Here is a 9,024-nt window from a genome sequence, read left to right on the forward strand (position 1 = left end):
ATGAAGTCCTAGTGTACCCATGACTCATCATGAAAGAATTAAACTTTTTATACCACTGTCTTGGTGCTTATTTGAGCCCATACAAGCTCTTCCTCAACTTGCACACAAGATGCTCTTTTCCCTTAACTTTGAACCCTTCTGGTTGCTCCATAAAAATTTCTTCTTTTAAGTCACCGTGAAGGAACACAGTTTTCACATCAAGTTGCTCTACCTCTAAATTCAAGTGGGCAGCTAGACTAAGAACAACTCTGATGGATGACATCTTCACAACAGGAGAAAATATTTCTTCAAAGTCGGCACCTTTCTTCTGACTGAACCCTTTCACAACTAGCCTTGCCTTGTACCTTAGTTGTGAGTTATTGTTCTCAGTTTTTAACCTGTAAGCCCACTTATTCTTTAGCACTTTCTTGCCTTTAGGTAACTTCACCAAGTCATAGGTGTGGTTCTCACACAAGGATCTCATCTCTTCTTGCATAACTTTAAACCATTATTGCTTCTTCTCATATGAAACAGCATCTTGGTATGTTTTTGGCTCTCCCTCATCAGTGAGCATCACATACTCATTAATAGTGTATCGACTAGGCAGACGTCGCTCTCTTATAGATCTTCTCACCTAAGACTCAACTGGTGGTGCTGGCGGTGCTTGTTTAACTTGTTCAACTGGCTCTGCATCATCAACTGTAGGGGCTTCATCATTAATAGCATCACCACCATCTTCTTGGATATCTCCCCCTTGATTAGTATTCTCTACAGGTGGAGAAATTTGATCCAAATTGACAGGAATTTCAGTAAAGGAACAAGACTTTTCACCCTTGTTACCATCATCAATCACTTGGTCTTCAAGGAAGACAACATCTCTACTTCTGACAATTTTTTTGTTCACCGGATCCCATAATCTGTACCCAAACTCCTCGTGACCATAGCCTAAGAAAATACACGGTTTTACCTTATCATCAAGCTTGGATATCTCATATTTAGGAATATGAAAACGAACACCTTGCAGCCAAAAACTCTCAAGTAATCATAAGAGACATCTTTCCCAGTCCAAACTCTATTTGGAATATCACCATCCAAGGCAGCTGCTAGAGAAAGATTAATCAAATCGACTGCGGTTCTCATGGACTCCCCCCAAAAGGACTTAGGAAGCTTTGCGTGAGAGAGCATGCACCTGATTCTTTCTTCAATTGTTCTGTTCATTCTCTCTGCTACACCATTAAGCTGAGGTGTCTTATTTGGAGTCTTCTCAAGCCTGATTCCATGGAGTTTGCAGTAATTCTCAAACGGTTCTCTATACTCACCACCATTATCAGCACGAACTGATTTCAACTGTTTTCCTATTTCTCTTTCAATCTTGGCATGAAATTCTTTAAACACATCAAGCACCTGGTCTTTAGTTTTCAAAGTAGTAGCCCAAACCTTTCTTGAATGGTCATCGATGAAAGTCACAAAGTAGAATGCACCTCCAAGAGTTTTAGCTTACATAGAACAGACATCAGTATGAATCAAATCAAGAATATTTGATCTTCTAGATGGAGGGTGTGAATGAAATGCAACTCTATGTGTTTTTCCAGCTAAACAATCAACACAAGTTTTAAGAGGCATACCTTGCAAACTAGGTAGGAATTGCTTTCTAGCAAGAAGTTGTAGTCCTTTTCTCACTGACGTGGCCAAGCCTCTTATGCCATAGATCAATGCTTGGACCCTTCTGAACAACATGTATCTCTCCTTTGTGAAGCTTAGCTTGCATGACATAGAGTGTATTCATTTTATTTCCTCTTGCAACCACTAGAGAACCTTTGGTGAGCTTCCACTTACTTTCACCAAAATAACTAGTAAAACCTTTATCATCAAGTCTGTCTGTGGAGATCAAGTTTAGGCGAATATCCGGAACATGCCTAACATCCTTGAGTACCAACTTGCTTCCAAGATTAGTTTCCAAGCAAATATCTCCAATGTCCACAATTTTAGAGGCACCGCTGTTTCCCATTTTGACATTGCCAAAATCACCTGTAGAGTAAGAAGTGAAGAAATCACCATGAGGAGTAACATGAAACGAGGCGCCAAAATCAATCACCTAATCACTTTCCTGGCACACAAGACTAACACAACTATCATCACAAATGATGGTAATATCACATTCGGCAGCTACTGTATTAGTCTCTTTCTCATCTTTATTTCCTTCACCCTGTTCTCTTTTCCAAATTCTGCATTCTTTCTTCATGTGACCCATCTTGTTGCAGTGATAACACTTGACATTTTTCCTATTTTTAGATTTTCTCCTGAATGTATCCTTTTTGCCATGACCCTGAGGATGCCTACTTTTACTTCTTCCATGCCTTTCTTGTCTTTCAAAAACAAGCACCTCAGAACAAGGTTCACCCTTTTCCTTTCTTCTGGCTTCTTCACTCAAAAAACTTTTTTTAACCATCTTCATGGTTAGCTTTCCTCCAGATACTGAAGTGCTTAGTGATACCACTAACGTTTTCCAACTGTCAGGCAAGGAGCTAAGAAGTAACAATGTCTGCAACTCATCTTCAAGAGGCATTTTCATTGTGGCCAATTGGTTCACCAAGCCTTGAAAATCACTAGTATGCTCAGCCATACTTTTTCCATCTTTGTACTTCAAATTCACAAGTCTTCTAATGATCGAGGCTTTATTTCTGGAGGTATTCTTCTCATACATAGCCTCTACTTTCTTCCAAAGTGCATATGCTTTCATTTCTTTAGAAATGTGATTAAAAATATTAATATCAACCCATTGCCTAATCGTAGTAGCAGCTTTCATGTGTAATGTTTCCCAATCATCATCACTTATTTTTTCTGGCTTTGACTTGCCCATAATAGGCCCATGCAAATCTTTAACAATAAGCAAATCTTGTATTTTGCGCTTCTAAATGGAATAATTCGATGAAGTTAATTTTATCATCCCATACGAATTTTATTCTTCCATTTCAACACACAACAATTAGCCTCTAGCCAACCAAAGGCTCTGATACCAGTTTGTTAGGAAAACTAATGCTAACAATTGCGGAATAAAACTTTTCCTCTTTGTGTGCTAAAATAGGATCTCAAACAAAATGCCAACAAAGCCAAACAACCAATGCACCAATTAATCAAAATAATCAATCACAAATGAAATACTAATTTTTAGCGTGGAAAACCTCTCAAATTGAGAGTAAAACCCACGGGACCCTTAGGCCACTTAAATTTCTTCCACTATATTAACAATGAGATTACAAAGTTTCTTTTAGAATCAAACTAGAGGCTCACAACAATAATATCATCAAGAAACAATATTCTTGGTTCACTAACAATATGGACATCATCATTAAAGATGGATAATAACAATAACATAAAAAAAAAAAAAAGCTTAGGTCTCACCAAAATAGGAGTACTCAAGAGAGTACTAAAGAGAGGCTAAATGAGAAATCAAGTCCGGTAGATTGGAAGAGCTCGCCACAAGGATTCTCCAAGTCAAATTTGAGCCGAAACCGACAACGTTTCACCACCCAATCGTCTTGCACAAGCACCAAAATCCTACCCCTTTTCTCTTCTCTCTCTCTCTTTTTCTTCCTTTTTCTTTCTCTGGTTTTTCTCGGCTACCCTCTACTCCCTGATTCTCCTTCTTCTTTTCTTTTCTATTTTTTTCTGGTTGGCTGCCCACGTGAGCAGCATGCCTTTCTTTTATTTTTGTTGGCATTTGGGCTTGAAGCCCACAAGTTGTTCCAGCCCATAAATGGGGCGAAACCCAACATAAAAATAACATTGCATTGGATATAGTTTTCTTACTAAAAAACACTAGAATTTAGAAGGGGAAATAGTAGGAAATAGGCCAATATAAAAAGCTTAAGAAAGTATATAGGTCAATTTTTTGTTATAGAAATTAATAGGCCATAATTTGTCAAGTTATGGTTCATAACCAGATAAGTTATGGATAAACTTGTCAAGTTATGGTTCATAACCAGACAAGTTATGGACGAAAACAGTAATTTGGCCTATTTATTAACTTATGTAAACTATTGGCCTATTAATTTTAATTCATCTCAAGTCTTGACCTATTTCTCTCTTTTCTCTCATTTAAAAGTTAGCACACTAATGTGACATTGAATTGAGATGCTCTAACATATCATGGTTTTACTTGCAGGTAGATATTATCTCAAAGCTGAAAAGTATAGGTGGTTTTCCTAGTCTAAAGGGACAACTAATGGAAGAAATACATAACTGCAAGACATTATTGAGACAACGGAAAAGCCACAACAAGAAGTAGAAAACAACAAAGATAACAGACCAAATCAAGAGTCAAAGAAGCACGAAGGACTTGCAACAGCTTTTTAATCTTTTGGTAAATCCGGGTAATGCGAAAAGAGCAGCCGAGGATTAAGTGAAAATGGGTGATAAATTCTCTAAGGGCCTTTTTACAAAAAAATTATTAAAAATGGGGCAAAAATATAAATTTTACAAAAATAAGGGACTGAAATGCAATTATTTTTACATAATTTAAATGTATTTATGAAAATTATAACTCTGCTCTCTAAAAATGAAAAATTAAAGAAGAGATTCTTTTCTTTTCTTTTTTTGTTAAAAAAAAAAAATGCTACCAAAAGGGCCGAAATAGAGTGGTGCCTTCTAGCACACTGGCATGGCTTCACAATCAATCGCTTTCATCACAACAATATTGACAGGAGAAATTATGGAGTCATTTAGTTCACTGATTTAAATTAAGATGTTATTTTATCTGAAATTTTTTATTACACTAAAAAAATTGTATGACTATTTTTGAAAATTTTTTACTATAATAAATTTAAATTTTAAACTCAAATTAATAAAATAAACGGAATTGTTCCGCAAGAAATTATTGTTCATGTGGATACATAAACCAAACTGTTTCAAATGCTTTGTAGTATCATAAAAGAGCCTCAAGTCGTGTCATCCTAAGGTTCAGATATGGAAATAAATTTTGATCAGATTATTTGTCTCAAAGGGCTAAATTTCCGCCCTCTCACAAAGTTGGGGCCCACCTTTTTGTGAGAGAATGAGGATATCACCCCCATAGGGTTATACTACATTTTTCATTTTCAACTAAAAATAAATAAATAATACAACATTTTTCATAGATTTTTACAGAAATCGATGTCGAGGTCCCACTGTATCAGGAAAAGAAAACGATTGGTGTCTAATCCATTTACTTGTAATAAATGCATTCAGTAAAGTTGATGATCTTTCCCCTATCTAGCTGGAAACGTTTAACAAGACTTGAGTTTAACGAATGCAAACTTTCGAAGCATAAGTGACTTTTGAGTTTTGACAACAGAAAATTAGGTCCTAAGTTGGTTTTGGTCTTTGAGGTCCGTTTATTTCGCTGATTCGAGTTTAGAATTCAAATTGAGATGTGATTTTATGTGAGAGTTTTTTACTGTAGCAAAAAAGTTAGATGTGATTATTTGTGAGAGATTTTTACTGTAGAAAAACTCGAATCAGCGAAGTGAACGAGGCCTAAAAGCATGAAGTATTACTGTTAAAATATAAAATTATTGTTGACTAACATCTTAATAGTTTAAATTTTTAGAATTGATTGGTAAACTAACATGATATCTGTTAAAGTTTTGAGATGAATTGATAAACTAACATGGTATCAGAGCTAAGTTTTGAGTTTAAACCCTTGTAATTACACTCTTTATCACCATTTAAATTGTTATCATGTATTGGGTCTTTAATATATCTTAAACTTAAATATTCACGTATTAAGCTTTCTAATTAATTTACTTACACGATTACCTATTGTCTAGCCCACACATAAGGGGAAGTGTTAAAATATAAAATTATTATTGGCCAACTTCCTAATAATTTAAATTTTTTAGATGGATTGATAAACTAACAATTACATTTCCAAGCATTTTATTATTGTAATAAATGCATCTTGTTTTCACAGGAAAAAAAAAAAGGGACTTTGATTCAATCTTCCAGAAATTGATATCCAACCAGAAAGATGGCTTCCCTTAAAACATTTCTCCACTACTCCAACGGCTTCTTAATTTCCTTTGTCTGAAGAAAGTGATGCTCAAGTTTCTGTTTCGGATATCCATCAAAGATTTTTGCTTTTGGGATTTCAAAATTAGATCATCAAAACGCTGTTGATCAGCTATTGAACTATTTACAGATATTGAAATATACAGTTGAAGAAACAATACTATCCGGACACATTTTCTGTATGGGAATCTGATGAGATCATTATAGTGAAGCCATATTGTATGGAATAAAGATTGTGGTCCATTGAGGCCATTTTCCATGTGCCGTACTCTTTCCTTTGTTATGCATTAACGGTCGCTGAATTGATACATTTATTGCCTTCATTTGTTCACTAAGGTCCCGTTTACTTCGCTGATTCGAATTTAAAATTCAAATTGAGATGTAACTTTATGTGAGAATTTTTTACTGTAGTAAAAAAGTTAGATGTGATTATTTATGAGAGCTTTTTACTGTAAAAAAACTCGAATTCTAAACTCGAATCAGCGAAGTGAACGGGCCATAAGAGATCTACAACAGGGGGAAAAAAAGTAAGCTTAAGGTCATGATCAGACAAATAATGCCCCAGAGAGATCGTGAAGGGAGGAAAGGTGATATTGAAGGGCCTACTTATCCGCCTGTGGCGGCAGTGGAGCCGTAGTAGATTGAGGGCTAGGGCATACAAAAATTGGGGTTGTGGGGTATTTTTCGGATTTTGAAATTTTGTGTAAAATATGCTATTAATTTAATATTCCTCTAAATTTCTGCTGCTACTAAGTTTTATTACACCTTACAAATATGTTATTTGCCTCTTTCCTATTAAAATTTAACAAGTAACTTAGTGAGTAAATATGGGCTTAAATTGACTAGTACGATTAAGCGCGACCACTAAACATTTTTCATTTTTTTTTTTTAATTTCCCTTTTCATAGGAACCTTGATTTTCTTGGTGATTGGACAAAATTATTACTATACCTCTCAACTTCCAACAGAGAGATACCTAAATATATTTAAAAAAACAAGAGAGAGAAAGAGGAAAATAGGCCAAGACTTAAGATGAATTAAAATTAATAGACCAATAATTTACATAAGTTAAAAAATAAGCCAAATTACTGTTTTTGTCCATAACTTGTCTGGTTATGAACCATAACTTGACAAGTTATTGTCCATAATTTACGGTTTTTATCCATAACTTATCTGGTTATGAACCATAACTTAACAAGTTTGTCCATAACTTATTTGGTTATGAACCATAACTTGACAAGTTATGGCCTATTAATTTCTATAACTAAAAATTAACCTATATACTTTTTTAAACTTTTCATATTGACATATTTTCTACTATTTTCCACACACAAAAAATATGGTATGCCGCTATTCAGGGGACACTATTGAAGAACAAAGTAAATTATGGGGTGTCTTCACATTATTGATGGAAATCAGCGATGTTGAAGAACTTGTGAATGACGGGCAATTGCAAATCCATATCCAATAACTGCTTGTTAAGCGTTTTTCTTTTGTCAAAGAATCATAATGTGTTGGATCCAAAGTGCTCTAAGTTTCCTCCATTCCTGGCCTTGCCCTCTTTACGATCTTGTTGAATTAAAGCGAAGCAACAACCTACCACACTGCAGAGGAGTTAATGTTATTTCAATATAAAGTTGATATATATATACACACACACACACACTTCACGTATCAGCTATATATATATATTAAAATATATTTCTGTGAAAACTCAAAACACACTGTTGTTTTTGGAATCATAGCATTCACTGAGTTTGAATAAATTTGACTCTTGTGGATCCTACAAGGGACAGGTCATCCGGACAGTATAAAGTTATAAGGTCTAGTTTGTGTTATCTTTTATGGCGGTGCGTTTTCCGTCTTTAATTCCTACCGCCTATTAATTGTCATGAAATTTGTTAGCTAGGTCCCATTCACTTTGTCGATTTGAGTTTAGAATTCGAGTTTTGTTACAGTAAAAAGCTCTCAGAAACAGTCACATCTAACTTTTTTGCTACAGTAAAAAGCTCTCACATAACATCACATCTTAACTCGAATTAAAAACTCGAATCAGCGAACTAAACGGACTATTTTAGTTAATTTTAGGGCTTGTTCTTTTGAATGAAAAACTCAAAAAAATGCAACTCGAGTTACAATTTTATTTGAGTTCATGTTCTTTTAAGTTTAAACTCGAGTTTAAACTCGAGTTTATGACTAAAACTCGAGTTCAAGTTTCCCCTTCAACTCGAGTTCAGAAATTATGACTAAAACTCGAGTTCAAGTTTTCCCTTCAACTCGAGTTCAGAAACTCGAACTCAAATTAATGAACAGTCTTTTTTCTATTCTTAAAAATGCTATAACTTTTTCGTTTTAATTCAGATTGAGATGATTTTTTTTTCTATGCGTTGACAACTAAAAGACGAATAAAACCCAACCCATATACCCTATTAAAATTTTTCATCAGCATTGAGTTTTTATTAAAATACTATCTAAATACAAATTCAAGTTTTGACTTACTCAAACACAAACTCAAAAAGATTCTTATCTCAAACCATAACTCAAATGTACACAACCAAACACAAACTCAAGTTACAAGTTCGACTCAAGTTATAACTCAAATTCAACTCAAAAATTATACTCAAATTAAACTCCAAAAGAACAAGCCCTTAGTTACTACTACAAGACCAAGAATTTAATGTTCTTTTGTCCAAAAAACTCAAAAAAAGACAACTCAAGTTTTAACTTTATTCAAGTTCACGTTCTTTTAAGTTTCAACTTTATTCAATTTTACTCAACTTTATTCAAGTTCTAACTTCAACTCAAGTTATAACTCAAATTCAACTCAAAAACTACACTCAAGTTACACTCCAAAAGAAGATTTTTAGGGCTTGTTCTTTTGCAAGTATTTTTGAGTTAAGTTTTTGAGTTGAATTTGAGTTGAATTTGAGTTATAACTTGAGTTGAAGTTAGAACTTGAATAAAGTTGAGTAAAATTGAATAAAGTTGAAACTTAAAA

This window comes from Morus notabilis, unplaced genomic scaffold, assembly GCF_000414095.1.
Source record: "Morus notabilis unplaced genomic scaffold, ASM41409v2 Scaffold133, whole genome shotgun sequence".
Classification (NCBI taxonomy): Eukaryota; Viridiplantae; Streptophyta; class Magnoliopsida; order Rosales; family Moraceae; genus Morus; species Morus notabilis.